Source organism: Hypanus sabinus, chromosome 7 (assembly GCF_030144855.1).
Source record: "Hypanus sabinus isolate sHypSab1 chromosome 7, sHypSab1.hap1, whole genome shotgun sequence".
Lineage (NCBI taxonomy): Eukaryota > Metazoa > Chordata > Chondrichthyes > Myliobatiformes > Dasyatidae > Hypanus > Hypanus sabinus.
This window is the reverse complement of record NC_082712.1, coordinates 79256069-79273358: the sequence shown is the minus strand read 5'-3', so window position 1 is coordinate 79273358 and position 17290 is coordinate 79256069. Positions and strand designations below refer to the sequence as shown.

Here is a 17290-nt window from a genome sequence, read left to right as displayed (position 1 = left end):
CTGCATATACGCGGACGGCTAGGATCAATATCCATGGTCAGCAATGGAGGCCTCTCCCTGATAACTGCCGAGTCAAAAGTAATCGCTTCCCTCAACGACGTGGCTTTACCTTCAATAGATGTGATAGTCAATGTCTGATATTTTCCTTTCAGTTGACCAAGCACATCATTGTTCATGAAAATTAGATATTGCACTCAATAGAAAAAAGGCCACTTGACTTCCTGGCAATAACAAGGGATACTGAATACAGGTAAGCTTTAAATTTTATGGGATTCGTACGATTTAAGTGCCGGGCCAGATTAAAAGGGTCAGGGTGTCTGGACCGGACGCGAGGGCAGATTCTGCTCCCTGCTCTACAATGTTTACTCAGCTCTGCATTGAACTGCCCAACATTGTAACCGGGTAGCAGTCATCACCGGAATTCCCTTCCTGGGATTGAAAAAGGACAAAAGGGTCTGGTGGTCTGTCACTAGCGTAAACCTTTGTCCGTAGAGGTAGTTGTGCTGAACTACATATACCTGTCTGGACACGCTCCCCCCTGCTGACTGCTCCTATGGCTCCTCCCACAGACCCCTGTATAAAGGCGATTGGAGGCACTGCTCCTCCCTCAGTTTCCAAGATGTTATTGATGGTGCATCAATGTAGTGGTGGAACAACTTTACACCCGATATGAGACTGGGCCTCTGGGTTGATCTGTGCATAGTTGAAGCAAATGCAATGGAAACATTCAGATCCATCTTTCACAGAGTGTGATAAAGCAGCTCCAGTGCCCTAGGGGACACACCACACGCCAGTCTGATGGGCAGAGACGGGTCATAGTAGGTGAGCAGTTCACCAGATGTTATTAGTCTCTTTGTTTCCTTGAAAGCTTCTTCACATCTTTCTGACCATTCCCACTTTGCTCCTGTAGTGCCTGTAGTACAGCTTCAATCTTCTCTTGTGTCTTATGTAAGCCACGTTTGTCAATCATTCTACGGTTAAAGTCATTTCGATCACATTCCTTCCCCATACTGACATTTGGTCTGAACAACAACTGAACCTCTTGACCATGTCTGCCTGCTTTTATGCATTGAGTTGCTGCCGTGTGATTGGCTGATTAGATATGCATGTTAATGAGGAGGAGTGTCCAATAACTGAGTGCTGCTGGCATGTGATTGGCTGATTAGATATGTACATTAATGAGGAGGAGTGTCCAATAACTGCATGTATATGGGGTCACGCCAACTGGCTGTGACAGGAGCAAGCTGGCGCAGGAGGAGGGAGAGCCAGACGGTGTCTGTCTGCTGAAGAAGTCTGCTCGGTGCCCTCAACTCTGCTTGGCTGGCTCAACCCAATCCCTGATTGCTTCAGCTCAGGGTGGGGGTTGTGGAGGAGGAGAAAAGGAACGAATGCCCGAGTTCCACCTGGCAGGTGCCTGCAACCCCTTAGTAGCTGGCAAATTCATCCCACGAGACATTCAGCCATTTGTATGTACAAGATGCCCAAATGTTGGGTGCTCACAACTGCACGAGGTAGGATGCCTTGGTGCCAGAAGTGGGTCCCAGTAGAATTTTTTTATTGAGATGCAGTGCTGAGTTGGTCCTTTGAGCATACCTCCCAGCAATCCCACAATTAAATCCGAACTTAATCACAGGACAATTTACTATGTCCAATTAACCTACCAACCAGTAACTCTTCGGACATTAAGAAAGGATGCGCTGGAGCTTTTGGAAAGCATCGAGTTGGATAAGTCACCGGGACCCGATGAGATGTACCTCAGGCTACTGTGGGAGGCGAGGGAGGAGATTGCTAACCCTCTGGCGATGATATTTGAATCATCAATGGGGACAGGAGAAGTTCCAGAGGATTGGAGGGTTGCAGATGTTGTTTCTTTATTCAAGAAAGGGAGTAGAGATAGCCCAGGAAATTATAGACCAGTGAGTCTTACTTCTGTGTTCTAAGTTGATGGAGAAGATCCTGAGAGGCAGGATTTATGAACATTTGGAGAGGCATAATATGATTAGGAATAGTCAGCATGGCTTTGTCAAAGGCAGGTCATGCCTTACGAGCCTGATTGAATTTTTTGAGGATGTGACTAAACATATTGATGAAGGTAAAGCCGTAGATGTAGTGTATATGGATTTCAGCAAGGCATTTGATAAAGTGTCCCATGCAAGGCTTATTGAGAAAGTAAGGAGGCATGGGATCCAAGGGGACCTTGCTTTGTGGATCCTGAACTGGCTTGCCTGCAGAAGGCAAAGAGTGGTTGTGGACGGGTCATATTCTGCATGGAGGTCAGTCACCAGTGGTGTACCTCAGGGATCTGTTCTGGGACCCTTACTCTTCGTGATTTTTATAAATGACCTGGATGAGGAAGTGGGGGGATGGGTTAGTAAATTTGCTGATGACACTAAGGTTGCGAGTGTTGTGGATAGTGTGGAGGGCTGTCAGAGGTTACAGCGGGACATTGATGGGATGAAAAAACTGGGCTGAGAAGTGGCAGACGGAGTTCAACCCAAATAAGTGTGAGATGGTTCACTTTGGTAGGTCAAATATGATGGCAGAATATAGTATTAATGGTAAGACTCTTGGCAGTGTGGAGGATCAGAGGGATCTTGGGGTCCGAGTCCACAGGACACTCAAAGCTGCTAATCAGGTTGACTCTGTGGTTAAGAAGGTATACGGTGCATTGGCCTTCATCAATCACGGATTGAGTTCAAGAGCTGAGAGGTAATGTCACAGCAATATAGGACCCTGGTCAGACCCCACTTGGAGTACTGTGTTCAGTTCTGGTCACCTCACTATAGGAAGGACCTGGAAACCATAGAAAGGGTGCAGAGGAGATTTACAAGGATGTTGCCTGGATTGGGGAGCATGCCTTATGAGAATATGTTGAGTGAACTCAGCCTTTTCTCCTTGGAGCAACAGGATGAGAGGTGACCTGATAGAGGTGTATAAGATGATGAGAGGCATCGATCGTGTGGATAGTCAGAGGCTTTTTCCTGGGGCTGAAATGGCTACCATGAGAGGGCACAGTTTTAAGGTGCTTGGAAATAGGTACAGAGGAGATGTCAGGGGTAAGTTTTTTTACAGAGCGTGATGAGTGTGTGGAATGGGCTGCCGGCGACGGTGGTGGTGGTGGATACAATAGGGTCTTTTAAGAGACTCCTGGACAGGTACATGGAGCTCAGAAAAATAGAGGGCTGTGGGTAACCCTGGGTAATTTCTAAGGTAAGGACATGTTCAGCACAGCTTTGTGGGCCAAAGGGCCTGTATTGTGCTGTAGGTTTTCTATGTTTCTAAACCAGAGCACCCAAAGGAAACTCACGGGGTCACAGGGAGAATGTACAAACTCTTTCCAGACAGTGTTGGGAATTGAACCTGTGTCGCTGGTACTGTAAAGCATTGTGCTAACCACCTCGCTACCATGTCGCCCCAGGGTGTTCAGGTGACATGGTGTTTCTTTGCATCATGGCTGTCTGCGGGAAGGTGAATCTCAGGGTTGTATACTGCACACGTAATTTGATAATAAATGTTCTTTGAATCTCTGAATAAGCAGCGTTTCAAAAAACAACTCTGCTTCTCCCACCATCCCTGGCAGCACATTCCAGACACCCACCACCCTCTGTGTAAAAACCCTCCCCTGCATATCTCACTTAAACATCCCCCTCCCACCTTAAGGCTGCACCCTCTCGTTTTTAACATTTCCATCCCGGGGAATCTGTCCACTTGTGCCTCTCAGAGTTTTATAAACTTTTATCAGCTCTCCCCTCAGTGTCCACTGGACCACAACAAACAGCACAAGCTCGTCCAACCTCTCCTCACAGCTCGTGTGCCCGTGCCCATGCAGCTTGTACCATCTCCCTGTGACCACGTGGGATTCCCCGGATGCCCCACTTTCCTCCCGCATCCCGACAATGTGAGGGCTTCGGTGGGTAGCTGATGGGAATCGAACGGGATTAGCGTAGATGAGCATAAAGGGGTAGCTGATGGTGTGAACCGGGGTCCAGAGGCCCAGCTTCCAAGCAGTTGAGGATCTTCCTGATCGACATGGCCCCCTGTTATCCCTTCCCCCTTCCTCTCCATCTACTTATCGCCCACACACTCTTCCATTACCTCTCTCCCCGACCCCCTCCTCATTCTCAGCCCGAAACGTTGACAGTGCTTCTCCCTATAGATGCTGCTTGACCTGCTGTGTTCCACCAGCATTTTGTGTGTGTTGTTTGAATTTCCAGCATCTGCAGATTTCCTCCTGTTTGCTCCCCTCATTCTTTTGTTTTCCCAGGAATACGTACATCACCATACACCGCGTTCTGTTTTCCCAGGAATACGTACATCACCATACACTACGTTAAGATTGACTATATATTGCCCTGGAATACCCTAAGTTTCTCCAGCATTTTGTTTATGCTTTAATACCCTTAAGGAGAATTTGGCTCATCTTATTCTTTCCTTGAGGAGCAAAGACTACCATAATTCTCCCCTTAATCCTCAACCTTGCCAATGTTCTATCCATAGCTGTATGGATTCCTACACAGCCACTTTCCTCCCCATCTTCTCAAACCCAGTCAAGAGCCTGCTCTCAGTGAAGAGGTTTGAGGTGAAGAACCGTTCTAGGTCACAAAGTCTGGTGAGCACTTTCTGCAGATGGTGCCAAGGACCTGATTCAACCTTGAGGTTCCTTTCTGACTGGCTCTGGTCTCTCCTGTCAGGTCTACTTCCACTGTGATGTAGTGGTTTGTGGCCTGCACCACTCGGACACAGCTGGTAATTCTCCAGGAGCTGCTCCCCGGCAGGATGAGAGGAGGTAAGTCGTCCTCATTGGTGTTGGCATCAAATTCCCCTCTCTGAAAGGGTAGTGGATGCAATTTCAAACATATGCCTCTGCTGGGGCTGGCAAGATAAATTTACCTTACGCCATAAGTAATAGTAACAGAATTTAGCCATTTGGCCCATCAAGGCAGCTCCACCATTCAATCAAAGCTGGTTATTTCCCACACTACCCCATTCTCCTGCCTTCTCTCTTTAACCTTGATGCCCTGACTAACCAAGAACCTATCAGCCTCCGCAGCCGTCCGTACCAATGAATTTCACAGAATCGCCACCCTCCCACTAAAGAAATTCCTCCTCCTCTGTTCTAAAGGGACATGCTGGTATTCTGAGGCAGTGCCCTCAGGTCCTAAACTCTCCCACTTTTGGAAACATCCTCTCCTTGTGCACTCCCTGACCTTCGGGGGGGGGGAGGGTTAGGTCGGTGGGGAGCTGATACTTTAGACAGTTTTGGTGGGGGTTGGGGGGGGGGGGAAGCTTGTCTGAAGTATCCTGGTGTATTGATCATACAATGGACTTGAAAGCACCATGTACACTGACTTGTAATATTCTTTCCCTTCCCAAACCCAGCCACACAATTCACCACTCTGAAGAGTTTCACAGTGCTGTATACTGTATAAAAATACTGATTTCAGAACACAATCTCAGGGTCGGTGGTAAGTACAGTGTGGTTTGATCAGCTGTCCACTGCCCTGAGCTCAGAGCTCCCCCTCTCTAGAGACAGCAAAATGGTTTGGTGGGGTATTAGTAGTTATACTGAGGCGCTTTTGCCCTGAGCTCCTGAACTGGATGGTTCTACCGAAGTTCAAAGTAAATTTATTATCAAAGCACGTACTGTATGTGTCACCACCTGAGATTCATTTTCTTGTGGGCATACTCAGTAAATTTATAGAATAAAAACCATAACAGAATCAATGAAAGGCCGCCCAACTACGGCGTTCAACCAGAGGGCAGAAGACAACAAACTCCACAAATACAAAAATACTAATAATCAATAAATAAGCAACAAAATATTGAGAACATGAGATGAAGAGTCGTTGAAAATATGTCCGTTGGTTGTGGAAACGTTTCAATGATGGGGCAAGTGAAGTTATCCTGGTTAGTTCAGCGGCTGAGAGGCAGTAGCCATTCCTGAACCTGGTGGTAGGGTCCTGTGCCACCTTCCTGATGGCAGCAGTGAGAGAAGGTGGGGGTCCCTGATGGTGGATGGTGTTTTCCCGTAGATGTGCTCAATGGTGGGGTGGGCTTTACCAGTAACATATTGACCATATCCACTACTTTTTGTAGGATATTTCAGACTCTTAGCTAAGACATTGGCTCCCAACCAGTAAGCACAAGCCTCTATACCCATTGGTCCACACTTTTGGGTCTGCCTGGATAAATAAGACAGTGTCTTCTATTGGCTGTCGTGCACCATTGGTACCTTAGTCCTGAAGGGATCTTGCTACCCTGTGTCTTGGTAAGTAGCAACCGTATTAGTTGGTGTGCTTTTAACTTCAGTTGGGCTCTGCTATCTGGAGCAGAATGGCCCATCCTCTGGCCGGTGTTGTTCACTGTTGGTGCAGACATTGGGAGAACTGTTCCATTTCTCACTGTGGTCTACGTTGTCAGATCAGGACGATACTACGTATACGCTGGTGTAACTAACAAAATGCTGGTAATGTTGCCTGGCTTGTCTTTACTTGGACTTCACCAGCACCAGCTCATCTTAAGTTGAAGATGTAGGCCATCTGAGGGAAGTGGCGCTTCAGATTGAAGGATATGAACCCACATCAACTGTCCATTTCCCTCCTTGGATGCGGACTGACCCACTAAGCTCCTCCAGCTTCTAACATCTGCAGTCCCTTCCCTCCATTTCAACTTTTAAATTTAAATGGGTTTCTTCTAGTGATTATACCATTAAATTAACTTCTAGTTGGAAATGCTTGGTTGATCAGGAGAGTTGTATTTGTGGCATGAGGCAAGTGCAATGTTAGCATGCATTTCGTGATGACTAGAATATAAGGGCAAGGATGCCATGCTGAGGCTTTCTAAGGAATTGGTTAGACTGCAGTTGGAGTACCGTGAGAAGTTTTGGGCTCCTTATCGAAGAAAAGATCTGGCATTGGGGAGAGTTCAGATGAGGTTCATAAAAATGATTCTGGGAATGAAGGGTAATGTTTGAGGAGCATTTGGTGGCTCTGGGGCATCTAGAAATATGGAAGGGGGAGAAGAGACTCTCACTGAAACCTACCAAACCTACCAAATATTGAAAGGCCTAGATAGCATTGAGTACAGAAATTGGGATGTAATCCTAAAGTTGTACAAGGCATTGGTAAGGCCAAATTTGGAATATTGTGTGCAGTTCTGGTCACCGAATTATAGGAAAGATATCAATAAATTAGAGAGAGTGCAGAGACGATTTACTAGGATGTTACCTGGGTTTCAGCAATTAAGTTACAGAGAAAGGTTGAACAAGTTAGGTCTCTATTCATTGGAGCGTAGAAGGTTGAGGGGGGATTTGATCGAGGTATTTAAAATTTTGAGAGGGATAAATAGAGTTGACGTGAACAGGCTGTTTCCATTGAAAGTAGGGAAGATTCAAACTAGAGGACATGATTTGAGAGTTAGGGGGCAGAAGTTTAAGGGAAACACGAGGGGGTATTTCTTTACTCAGAGAGTGATAGCTGTGTGGAATGAGCTTCCTGTAGAAGTAGTAGAGGCCAGTTCAGTTGTGTCATTTAAGGTAAAATTGGATAGGTATATGGACAGGAAAGGAGTGGAGGGTTATGGGCTGAGTGCGGGTAGGTGGGACTAGGTGAGATTAAGGGTTCAGCACGGACTAGGAGGGCCAAGATGGCCTGTTTCCGTGCTGTGATTGTTATATGGTTAAGGTGGATGTGGAGAGGATGTTTCTTGCAGTGAGAGGGGGCAGGGCAGTCTAGGACCAGAGGGCACAAACTCGGAATAGTGGGTCGTCTGTTTATAAGATAGATGAGGAGGGATTTCTTTAGCCCAGAGGGTGGTGAATCTGTGGAATTTATTGCCATAGATGGTTGTGGAGGACAAGTCACTGGGTGTATTTAAAGCAGAGGTTGTCAGGTTCTTGATTATTCAGGGTGTCAAAGGCTATGAGGGAGAAGGCAGGAGAATGGGGTTAAGAGGGATAATAAATCAGCCATAATAGTATAGTGGTGCAGGCTCGATGGGTTGAATGGCCTAATTCTGCCCCTGTGTCCTAAGACAAGTGTGTGTTTTTAATTGCACTTTTACACTCCTGGATTTCTTTTATGCTAATCGTAAATCTCAAAAGACCAAGTTACCAGCTAGTTGGAGTGGCCCGTTCTATTATGAGAGGGAGCAGTTTGTCTCTAGCCACTGACTACATTTTCTAATAATTTTCAACATTTGAAATCCTGGGCAGACTAACTGGTATGCAGACACCATGAACATTAATATAAAATCCATTTGTATCTCCGGAAGGTTCCAGCTGGGTCTGGAACAGGCAACTATTTGCAAAATGTAAGCCTTTTCAATTATAAACCCAGACATATGGAAATGCACTTTAATTCATGTCTGTTAAACGCTAGTCTAAAGGTTGCCCTCAGCAGGCCTGAGATTGGTACAATTATTATTTGCAAAGCCTAGTGCGACACTGTAGCTTGTCTAATTGCCCCAGCAAGTGCAAATCCCCTGAATGAGGAAAGTGAGCTGGACTGAATACAGTAAATCTGCTCCCCTCTATCACTTCCTCACCTCCTCTCTGATCGAGCTCATCTTCCTCCATCTGCCCATCACCCGCACCTCCCTTGGGATTGCCCCCTCCCACCCCACTCATTGGGTTCCATGCTCCGTCTTTCCCATTATATTCCTTCATTCACAGCCCTTTGTCGCCCCCACTTCTTGTTTCCCATATGTCTCCCCTCCCAACCCGACGCAATCATCCCCTTTATCTGAATCCACTTGCTTATCAACTTTTACCCTGCTGTGCCCCACCCTCTTTATAAAACCGTAAGAGCAGGATTAACCAACCCATCTTGGCTGATTTATTATCCCTCTCAACCCCACTCTTCCCTTCTCCCCGTAAGCTTTGATGCCCTTGCTAATCAAGAAACCATCAATCTCCACTAAATATACCCGTCTTTCCTTATGCTGGCACCTTCCCTTCATCCCTTCTGAAGAGCCACCTCAACTCACCATTGACTGTCCACTTCCTTCCAGTGATTCTGCCTGACCCACTGTGTTCTCCCAGTGGCCTCTTTCTACAACCAAGTGATTCCGGTTCATCGGAAGGACCTGTGATCTCCAATCTCACTTCGGGGATCTTTAACTTGGAGCGTTTGAGGTTTTAAAATTCATGGCACATTCGTTGCAGTGATGGGTTCCCTGTTGGTCAGAACTGGTGGTGATTTTAGATTATCGCCAGTCTGGGCAGAACCTCTAAAGTTGAGGTTAGATTCCGCCTCTACCTTGAATCTAAGGTATGGGAGATCAGGACCAGGTACTGGTAAATGGGCTGATGGTAGTTCATCAGCATGGAGGTGCTGGGTTGAAGACCCTGTTTCCGTCCTTTGGATCTAAAATAATACTGGACATCAAAGGTTTTGCTTGCTGATTACTTGTGGGTGTATCTTATGGATTTCGGGCTGCTGATCATGAAAATCACCATGAGATTTCCCTATCATGCACTATTTTTTGAAATCACCTATATTTGTTACTTTAATTTATAATTCAATCCAGAATAACTGATACCAAGATTAAGGAAAGTACTTAGATGGTCCACAAATCAAACAGGTTGTCAGTGACAGGCAATTCGAAGAACTTCTACTGGAACAGAAGAAAATCACACGGAAGGCATTCAAAGATGTTGTTGCAAATTTTCTGAGCAGCTAACTACAGACAACATGCTTCAAGCATACAACACCATGAAGTGTGTCGTGTCGTTTTCTGCATTCCCACTTAGACTTCTTCCCTGCAAATCTCGGCACGGTCAGTGAGAGTGGAACACCCTGGTTTCCTTGGCTAGTAAGTCTAGAGCCCACCAAACTTGTGAGATTGAGGTGCTGTCCCACCCCAAACCCCTGTTTGTGTGGATGATGTGTAATTTGCTACCATACCATAGGGGACTCAATAGTTAGGGGGTCACACAGGCAATTCTGTGAACGCAGGAAAGAAACGCAGATGGTAGTTTGCCTCCCAGGTGCCAGGGTATGGGATGTTTCTGATCGCATCCACGATATCCTGAAATGGGAAGGTGAACAGCCAAAGGTCGTGGTACATATTGGTACCAATGACATTGGCAGGAAGTCCTGAAAACAGACTATAGGGAGTTAGGAAGGAAGTTGAGAAGCAGGACCTTAAAGGTAGTAATCTCGGGATTACTGCCTGTGCCACACGACAGTGAGTATAGGAATAGGATGAGGTGGAGGATAAATGTGTGGCTGAGGGGTTGGAACAGGGGGCAGGGATTCAGATTTCTGAATCATTGGGACCTCTTTTGGGGCAGGCATGACCTGTACAAAAAGGACGAGTTGCACTTGAATCCAAGGGGGACCAATATCCTGGCAGGGAGGTTTGCGAAGGCTACTGGGGAGAGTTTAAACTAGAATTGCTAGGGGGGTGGGAACTGAACTGAAAAGACAGAGAAAGGGGCAGTTGGCTCACAAATAGAGAAAGCTTGTAGGCAGTGTGAGAGGGAGGGTAGGCAGGTGATAGAGAAGGGATGCGCTCAGACTGATGGTTTGAGATGTGTCCATTTTAATGCAAGAAGCATCATGAACAAAGCAGATGAACTTAGAGTGTGGATCAGTACTTGGATCTATGATGTTATGGTCATTACAGAGACTGGGATGGCTCAGGGGCAGGAATGGTTACTTAGAGTGCCAGGCATTAGATGTTTCAAAGAGACAGGGAGGGAGGCAAAAGAGGTGTGGACGTGGCGCTGTAGATCAAAGATAGTGCCATGGCTTACAAAAGGTTCAAGAATGTAGGTGATGAAAGAGATCTAGAAAACTATAAGGCTAGCAGGAAGGAGCTTAAGAATGAAATTAGAAGAGACAGAAGGAGTCATGAGAAGGCCTTGGTGAGCAGGATTAAGGAAATCCTCAAGGCATTCTACAAGTATGTGAAGAGCAAGAAGATAAGACGTGAGAGAATGGAATCAATCAAGTGTGACAGTGGAAAAGTGTGTATGGAACCGGAGGAGACAGCAGAGGTACTTAATGAATACTTTGCTTCAGTTTTCCCTACGGAAAAGGACCTTAGTGATAATAGTGATGTCTTGCAGCAGACTGAAAAGCTTGAGCATATAGACATTAAGAAAGAGGATGGGCTGGAGCATTTAGAAAGCATCAATTTGGTTAAGTCACCAGGACTGGACAAGATATACCCCAGGCTACTGCGGGAGGGGATTGTTGATCCTCTAGCAGTGATCTTTGCATCATCAGTGGGGATGGGAGAGGTTCCAGGGGATTGGAGGGTTGCAAATGTTGTTCCCTTATTCAAGAGAGAGTAGAGATTGCCCAGGAAATTATAGACTAGTGAGTCATACTTCAGTGGTTGGTAAATTGATGGAGAAGATCCTGAGAGGCAGGATTTATGAACATTTGGAGAGGCATAATATGATTAGGAATAGTCAGCATGGCTTTGTCAAAGGCAGGTCATGCCTTACGAGCCTGATTGAATTTTTTGAGGATGTGACTAAACATATTGATGAAGGTAAAGCCGTAGATGTAGTGTATATGGATTTCAGCAAGGCATTTGATAAAGTGTCCCATGCAAGGCTTATTGAGAAAGTAAGGAGGCATGGGATCCAAGGGGACCTTGCTTTGTGGATCCAGAATTGGCTTGCCTGCAGAAGGCAAAGAGTAGTTGCGGACGGGTCATATTCTGCATGGAGGTCAGTCACCAGTGGTGTGCCTCAGGGATCTGTTCTGGGACCCTTCGTGATTTTTATAAATGACCTGGATGAGGAAGTGGGGGGATGGGTTAGTAAATTTGCTGATGACACTAAGGTTGGGGGTGTTGTGGATAGTGTGGAGGGCTGTCAGAAGTTAAAGCAGGACATTGATGGGATGAAAAAACTGGGCTGAGAAGTGGCAGATGGAGTTCAACCCAAATAAGTGTGAGGTGGTTCATTTTGGTAGGTCAAATATGATGGCAGGATATAGTATTAATGGTAAGACTCTTGGCAGTGTGGAGGATCAGAGGGATCTTGGGGTCCGAGTCCACAGGACACTCAAAGCTGCTAATCAGGTTGACTCTGTGGTTAAGAAGGTATACGGTGCATTGGCCTTCATCAATCACGGATTGAGTTCAATTGCTGAGAGGTAATGTTCCAGCAATATAGGACCCTGGTCAGACCCCACTTAGAGAACTGTGCTCAGTTCTGGTTGCCTCACTATAGGAAGGATGTGGAAACTGTAGAAAAGGTGCAGAGGGGATTTACAAGGATGTTGCCTGGATTGGGGAGCATGCCTTATGAGAATAGGTTGAGTGAACTTGGCCTTTTCTCCTTGGAACGACGGAGGATGAGAGGTGACCTGATAGAGGTGTATAAGATGATGAAAGGCATTGATCGTGTGGATAGTCAGAGGCTTTTCCCAGGGCTGAAAAGGCTACCATGAGAGGGCACAGTTTTAAGGTGCTTGGAAATAGGTACAGAGGAGATGTCAGGGGTAAGTTTTTTACGCAGAGGGTAGTGAATGCATGGAATGGGCTCCTGGCGATGGTGGTGGAGGCGGATACGATAGGGTCTTTTAAGAGACTCCTGGATAAGTACATGCAGTTTAGAAAAATAGAGGGCTATGGGTAACCCTGGGTAATTTCTAAGGTAGGGACAGGTTTGGCACAGCATTGTGGGCTAAAGGGCCTGTACTGTACTATAGGTTTTTTATGTTTCTAAATTGGTGCCACGATATAACAGACAGTACACTGCATATGATTAAAAGAATTATATTTATGAATCTTAACTAAAGGGTTAGTAAAGAATAACAAAAAGGAAAGGGCCCATTCTAATTAAACAGTCAAATGGGCACAAGTTGGAGCTCATCTTGAACTTCTCTGTCACTCTCAAGAGATGGGCCCTTGTCAGCGTGAACACCCACACCACCTTCCGAACGTCACTCACAATCCATCTTGAACAAATGGGTCTATGACTGGTTCTCCCCAGCATCTTCTCTCTTCATCTCCTCTCGAACAAGAGCCCAAGACCAACCTATTGTCCCACACCAAGAAAACCTCCCACTAACTGGATGGCACACATTCCCCATCGTCCCCTATCTTCAACAGTTACCCAAACAAGCTGCTCCTACAGAACTGCCGAAATTAAATACACTCGGCATAACAGTAAAATATGAAGCAGGGCATCACACGAGTATGGTGAAAGGTTTCACCAGGACATTGCGGTCATGGAGAAAGGGTATCAGGGCAACTGGAATCCATCGATGCTGGCTGATTATTGTTGGACATTTATGTGAGAAGCCTCAGACACTGAGTACAAATGAAAATCATCAACAAAATGTTTTTAGCTTAGTTGAAATATTGCAAAGCATCAGAATTGTTATTGTGTTCAATAAAAGTTAATTTCTTTTTTTCTCCAAATTCCTATCTGATTATATTTGTGATTAGCTTCAAGTGGTCTATGATAAACAAAAAAAAGAGCAACAGTTTGGAAAAAAATTGTCCATGTAATGAGCTGGCTGTCCCAGTGAAGATGATTTCTTGTCCGATCCCCGGTGGCTGGGAGTGGATGACCTGAAGTGTGAATGTTGTCTATTAAAGTTGAATGAAGTTGAGGTTGTATTACTGCTGTTACATGGTGAGTGTTTACAGCCAGCTGGTTCCTCTGCATTTTTAATGAGGCAGTGATAAGAAATAGAAATAGAGTCAGCACTGACACAGGCCCCTCAGCCCATCGAGCTTATGCCGACCAAAACACTGCTTTCATTATTCCTCCCACTTCCCATCAACTCCCCCAGATTCTGCCCCTCATCCACACACCAGAGAGTAAGTTAGTGGCCATTTGACTCTCTGCCCTGCACATCTTTGGGATGTGGGAGGAATCTGGGTCTTCTGGGAGAATGTACAAACTCCATGTGCAGGCAGTGCCAGAGGTCAACATCGAACCCAGGCCTCTGGAGTCGTGAGCACAATGAGATGCAATTATTAATGTGGTCATGGCTGGAGCTTTCATCTTTCCTTCTGTTTGGGGGAGGTAGAGGTCATACTTTCTGACCTCACCGTCTACAGAAGTCACCCACGGGATCTCCAGTATCCCAGCCACGTTCCTACCAAGTGGAACTCCAATGCTGGAATGGGATTGTTATGAATGTATCACAGCTCTGAGGGGCCACAGGGTGCAGGGTAGCCCCCAACTTTGTGAGAATCGCATGATCGCTATTGATTTGGGTCAGGAGACCCAGGAAATGAGGAGAGATGTGCGGAATGTCTTGTTCCTCCTCCCCCCCCCCCCCCCCCCGGCGATATAAAAGCTACGGGAAATGGCCATTGTCTCTTGGAGACGGACTTGTGTATTACAATACTGTGCTACGTGGAAGCCCTCAGGCAAAGTGGGCTGGTTGAGGGAGGGATTGCATCACCCCAACCTGATTGACATCTGAGACCCTGTGGGTCAGGATAAAAGAGGGTCTGCGGGAACAGCCCCTCAGACGCACCAGAAGAAACGTAATAGCGGAAGCCGATGGGAGGAAGCCACGTGCGTTCAGTTCCATTTGCCCCGGAACCGGAGGCTTTTACCACGGAAGAACTGCTTTTAGCTAACAACGGGGAAACCAATTCCCAACGACTCTCGAAGGATTGACATCATAAAAGGAATGGGCAAGTTTTAACCTGTCTTTCTCTCAAACCAAAACGCTGCAGCTTGAACGAACTAACAGTGACTTCTATATTTCCATCAGACAATACATTATCCCCTAGACAACGATAGAGCTATTTCTTATTGATTATTATTATACCTGTGCTTTTAGCTTTAGTATTGATGACGTATATTATCTGTAGGTTTGCATTGATATTATTTTTGTGTACCTTTATCAGTAAATACTGTTAAAAATAGTACCATCAGACTTCAACAGACCTCTCTGTCTTTGCTGGTAAGTGACCCAGTTATGGGGTTCATAACGGGATCGACAGCCTGTAAGATCCGAAGGGTTCTGATAAGAGTGGAGACATGGACGATGCACCTCCTTGTGGGTGAATGTGCAGGGTTACCTCAAGATTGAGAGGCTGCTATTTAAGGCTGAAATTAAACCATTTTGTTTGGGATTTGCATCGTTGGAACTCAAAAGGCAGTGGAATAGAAGTCTTTGGGTATTTTAAGGCAGAGGTTTGTGTTGAACCATGAAAGGGAGGGAGAGAGTTGTAGGATTTAGGAGGCAACATCTCAGCCCTCAGATGCTCCCTGATCTGATCCTGAAATAGGAACTGCGAGACCTGGATCAGACTTGCATTGATCCGGTTCTGCTCCCTGGAAATTCTCCCTCCTTTTGGCCCATATAGAACATGGAATGGTCCAGCAACAGGCCTTTCGGCCCATGATGTCCATACTAACCATGACACCAATCCAGACTAATTCCAACTGCCTGCATGTCCCTCCATTCCCTGCTGTCCAAGTGCCCTTTAAGTGACGGAAAATGTTCCTATGGGGAGGCTGATCTTCAGGTGAGTGATGTGATGCAGGTGGACAAGCACAATTTAAATTTATACATTGGATGTTGACCTCCAAGAGGACCACAATCTTGTCACAGTATGAAGGCTTGCGTGCCTCAGTGACCCGACAGCTATGTTGGCTGGAGTCAGGGCTTTGTGCTTTGGCTCTTGGGAGGGTCACTCACCTATGCCAAACAGGTCAAAGGTTAGAGGCCAGATGACGAATGGCTCAGGGCTGACAACCCTGACTGGTTAAGGAAACAGCAATGAAGAATCCTTCTACATTTGAGCAGCCAAGGACAGACAGATGGAGGACCTTCATGTCTGCCCTAAGTACCTGCAGTTGTAATGGGAAGTAAGTAAGCAAGTACTAGGTGTTGACATCACTGGCAATGCCAGTGTTTATTGCCCATCCCTTAATGCCCCTGATCTTCCCTAGTCAATAAGTACCCCCTGCTTTGAGCAACACACACAAAATGCTGGAGAAACTCAGCAGATCAAGCAGCATCCATGGAAATGAATGAACAGCCAAAATGTTGGTCTGGAACTGGAATGGCTTCCGGCTTATTCAGAAGCCAGAATAATCACATCGGTTGGTTTAGACCTGTTTGTGCTGGGCGGTGTAAGAGTGGCCGATTATATCCCATGGAGAAAACTGGTGAACCAGTTTCAGTATCCCAGCCACTGAGCACATCTACATGAAACGCTGTGTTGGAAAGCAGCATCAATCATCAAGGACCCCTACTTCCCAGGCCATGCTCATTTCTCACTGCTGCCATCAGGAAGGTACAGGTGCCTCAGTACTCACACCACCAGGTTCAAGAACAGTGACTACCCCTCAACCATCAGGCTCTTGAACCAGAGGGGATAACTTCACTCACTTTCCCATTACTGAGATGTTCCCAAAACCAATGATCTTACTTTAAGGACTCTTTATCTCTTTATCTCACGTTCTCATTACTTATTGCTATTTATTTATATTTGCATTTGAACAGTTTGTTGGCTTCTGCACTCTGGTTGATCTTTCATCGATTCTATTATAGTTACTATTCTACAAATGTGCTGAGTGTACCCACAGGAAAATGAATCTCCAGGTTGTCTATGGTGACATATAAGTACTTTGAGAATAAAATTTACTTTGAACTTTTGAACATTTAATATGCACATTTTAATATTTCAAATTTAAATTTGGGGGTGGTGGTGGGAATTGAACTCATGTTTTTCGATTTCTGGTATCTGTGCTGTGCTTTTGCCTCTTTGGTACCAAATTACCAGTTGAATCTAATTCAAGAGCAAAAGATAATCTGCTGGAGGAACTCAGCGAGTCAGGTAAATGGATGGTCCAAATTTCATTAGGATTGATGCAGGGTCTCAATGTCGACCGGTCCTTGTTTCCACAGATACTGCCTGTCCTGCTGAGTTCTTCCAGCAGCTTGCTTTAAATGCTCAAGATTCTGGCATCCATGGTCTCTGTGTCTCATAAAATGTGTGAGGGAGCTGGATTAACATCAGTGGGGATAGTCAGTAACACAAGATGCTACGGGAGTGGGGTCACTGAGGGACAGTGTGTGGGAGTTGGATTAACGCCAGTGGGGATAGTCAGTAACACAAGATGCTACGGGAGTGGGGTCACTGAGGGACAGTGTGTGGGAGTTGGATTAACGCCAGTGGGGATACAGTCCGTGACACAGGACGCTAGGGGAGTGGGGTCATTGAGGGACAGTTGAGGGAGTTGGATTAACGCCAGTGGGGATACAGTCCGTGACACACGATGCAAGGGGAGTGGGGTCACTGAGGGACAGTGTGAAGGAGTTGGATTAACGTCAGTGGGGATACA

At 46.0% G+C, this 17290-nt stretch overlaps 1 long non-coding RNA gene across 12 annotated transcripts in view; it reads left to right on the top strand.

The window, feature by feature from the left end:
• LOC132396897 (uncharacterized) overlaps nucleotides 1–17290 on the top strand; it is a 216718-nt gene that overhangs the window by 35082 nt on the left and 164346 nt on the right. For 7 of the 12 annotated variants that reach the window (XR_009513162.1, XR_009513170.1, XR_009513169.1 and 4 more), the window contains 3 exons: nucleotides 153–250; nucleotides 4692–4786; nucleotides 5380–6320. This is a non-coding gene — a long non-coding RNA (uncharacterized LOC132396897). Of the gene's footprint in view, nucleotides 1–152; nucleotides 251–4691; nucleotides 4787–5379; nucleotides 6321–17290 lie in introns of those variants that run through there. The other 5 variants (XR_009513166.1, XR_009513164.1, XR_009513167.1 and 2 more) reach the window with 4 other exon arrangements.